The sequence below is a fragment of the Bison bison genome, unplaced genomic scaffold (genome assembly GCF_000754665.1).
Source record: "Bison bison bison isolate TAMUID 2011002044 unplaced genomic scaffold, Bison_UMD1.0 scf7180017845823, whole genome shotgun sequence".
Classification (NCBI taxonomy): domain Eukaryota; kingdom Metazoa; phylum Chordata; class Mammalia; order Artiodactyla; family Bovidae; genus Bison; species Bison bison.
Genome location: NW_011476396.1, coordinates 7,631 through 11,196, shown reverse-complemented (window position 1 = coordinate 11,196; position 3,566 = coordinate 7,631). Strand labels below are relative to the sequence as shown.

The following is a 3,566-nucleotide window of genomic DNA, read 5'->3' as shown; positions in this document are numbered from 1 at the left end:
TAAAGCAGGTCAAACACATTTTCAGTGTGCATATGTCTAAGTATGCACACTGAAATATTATGTCTAAGAAATGTACATATATTGGGACTTCCCTAGTGGTCCAGTGGTTAAGAATCCACTGTATTTTAAGGGGACCTGTGCCTGATCCCTTGGGGGAAACTAAGATACCACATGCCACAGGGAACTAAACCCAAACAGCGCAACTAGAGACGTCCACATGCCACAGAGAAGACCCAGCACAGCCAAATAAAATAATTTAAAACCTTTATGCAAACCAATAAAAACTAAAAAAATACATATCCTAGTTGAAAAATAGTTTAAAATGCTAACCACCATCTAAACCTTCAGTGAGTTATAATCTTTTTCAATAGTAACATCAGGGATGGCAGATCACTATAACTTACACAATAATGAAAAAGTTTAAAATATTGCCAGAATTACCAAAATGTGACATGTGACAGAGACATGAGTGAGCAAATGTTGCTGGAAAAACAGTGCTAATAGACTTGCTTGATGCAGGGTGGCCACAAATCTTCAATCTGTAAAAATGCAGTATCTGCAAAGCACAATACTGCCGAGTGCAATAGACAATATACATCTATGCACACACACACACACACATATACACATACATAAAGAGACAACCAATTATGTGTTAGGGACATTCCTAAGCCTGGCATGCTGCGATTCATGGGGTCGAGAAGAGTCGGACACGACTGAGCGACTGAACTGAACTGAACTGAACTAAGCTATTTTCACTTGACATGTAATTTAATTTCCCTGAAATTTCTGTAATGTAATTATTATCAATATCTCTATTATTCAGATGTGATAGTATATGAAACCCTAAAACCGCTGGACATTGCAACGACAAAACCAAAAAATAATAAAGGAAGTAAGAACAAAACAATGAAGAGAATATATATATTTATATTTATATACACATATGGAATCTTATTCTCTGTAAAAACTGACAAAGATGTGTTCCTTATTGTAAAATAACAGGTGTTCAATTGTGAAATGAATCATAGTCCCCTTTATGGATGTTAAAATAAAATGTGATACTTAGTCCATTAAACTCATGAAAGTCTAAGAGAAAATTAAATTTGTGTGTTTTAACAGTCCAGTACACTGTCCAATTTAAAACATTTCATATAGCATCAAAGCAAAGAAGTAGGCTGCACATTTTGAAATAATCAATCCTAAACTTGTAAATTGAAAAAGCACAAAGATAAGAGAATTAAAAAGACTCACTCATAGCTATTCACATCTTGACTGCTCTTTTCACTCCAACACTGAAACGCATCATTACCCTTTCATCAGCCTCCAATTTCTAACCCTGAGTCCTGCTAGGAAAATACTCTCTAGGATAATATTTTGGAGCTCACCACTTTTCTGAGCGCTTCTTTCACATCCTTGTTCCTCAGAGTATAGATCAGGGGGTTCAGCATGGGGATCACTACAGTGTAGAACACTGTGGCCACTCTGTCAATGTCCATGCTGTTGCCAGATTGGCACCGGCAATAAATGAAAAGGACTGTTTTGTGAAAGACAATGATGGCAGCGAGGTGGGAAGCACAGGTGGAAAAGCTTTGCACCCTTTGTCTGCAGAGCGCATCCTCAGGATGATGATGAGAATAAACAAGTAGGATGTGAGGATGACCACAATGGTGATAACCTCATTGAAAGCAGCCACAATGTATAGCACCAACTGATTCATGGTGACATCAGAGCAAGCAAGAGACAAGAGAGGGGAAAGATCACAAAGAAGTGGTTGATCACATTTGATCTGTAGGATGGGATCTGAAGAGCTAAACACAAGTGAATCACAGAACATACAGTAGCATTGAGATAGCAACAAGTCACCAACTCCATGCAGAGATTTCGGGACATGGTGACCATGTACAGCAGTGGGTCACAGATGGCCACACAGCGGTCATAGGCCATCACTGCCAGCAGAATGACCTCAGTTACCCCAAATGTGCAAAACAGGTAGAATTGCACAGTGCATTCCAGGAAGGAAATGGCTCTGTCTGCATTTAAGATGTTAGCTAGCATCTTCAGCATGTTGGTCGTGGAGTAACAGAAATCCACAAAGGACAGTGGCTGAGGAAAAAGTACCTGGGGGTGTGGAGTCCAGAGCTGACCCGAATGAGACCAATCATGCCCAGGTTTCCCCAAACTGTGACTCCAAGACGGAAAGAAACAGCAGGAAGAGGAATCCAAGGGCGCTCAGGGGCATCTGAGAATCCAAGGAGGATGAAGTCTGTCACAGCAGTGCAGTTTTCCTTGTCCATGTCCTCACTTTACCATGGTTGCAGAAAAATAGTAATAGTTATTCTCCATGAGTTCTTCCCCAATTTAGTTTTGACTGTCTCCTATAAGGGGAGAAGGCAATGGCAACCCACTCCAGTACTCTTGCCTGGAAGATCCCATGGACAGAAGAGCCTGGTAAGCTGCAGTCCATGGAGTCTCTAAGAGTCGGACATGACTGAGCGGCTTCACTTTCACTTTTTGCTTTCATGCATTGGAGAAGGAAATGGCAACCCACTCCAATGTTCTTGCTGGAGAATCACAGGGACCCGGGAGCCTGGTGGGCTGCCGTCTATGGGGTCGCACCTAGTCGGACACGACTGAAGCGACTTAGCAGCCACAGAAGCATTCTCCTAAAAGAGACATGACAATATATAGGATATATTTTATAGCAAAGAAATAAGGCATTGCTTTGGGGAAGTTTAGGAAAAGCTCAGAAATTGCATCACTCAAATACATCGAGTCCATAGTTTACTTCACAGATCACAGGAAAGGCTTGCATCCATATGAGCCTGTATGATTCCTTAAACTGCTGCTGCTACTGTTGCTAAGTCGCTTCAGTCGTGTCCGACTCTGCGCGACCCCATAAACGGCAGCCCACCAGGCTCCCCCATCCCTGGGATTCTCCAGGCAAGAACACTGGAGTGGGTTGCCATTTCCTCCTCCAACGCATGAAAGTGAAAAGTGAAAGTGAAGTCGCTCAGTCGTGTCCGACTCTTAGCGACCCCATGGACTGCAGCCCACCAGGTTCCTCCATCCATGGGATTTTCCAGGCAAGAGTACTGGAGTGGGGTGCCATTGCCTTATCCCTTCCTTAAACTAGTTATATACAATTCGGGGCTTAGAACTGAATCATCAGAAAGATATCAAATATTATTTAATTATCCATATTGTTTTTTATTAAATTAATATATACACAGCACTATATATAAGGGTTTCCCTGGTGGCTTATTTGGTAGAGAACCTGCCTGCAATGTGGGAGACCTGGGTTCGGTCCCTGGGTTGTGAAGATCCCTGGAGAAGGGAATGGCTACCCACTCCAGTATACTGGGCTGGAGAATTCCATGGACTGTATAGTCCAAGGGGTAGCAAAGAGTCGGACACTACTGAGCGAATTTCACTCACTATATATAAAATAAATAACAAGGACTGCAAAGGGGACAATATTCCATATCTTATAATAATTTATAATGGAGAAGACTCTGAAAAAGAATATGATACATCTATATCTATATGGAATAGATACAGTTACA

The 3,566-nt window shown here is 41.6% G+C and overlaps 1 pseudogene; it reads right to left on the bottom strand.

The window, feature by feature from the left end:
• Nucleotides 1–1,364: 1,364 nt before the first annotated feature.
• Nucleotides 1,365–2,297, bottom strand: LOC104986649 (annotated as a pseudogene).
• Between the last annotated feature and the right edge of the window lie 1,269 nt (nucleotides 2,298–3,566).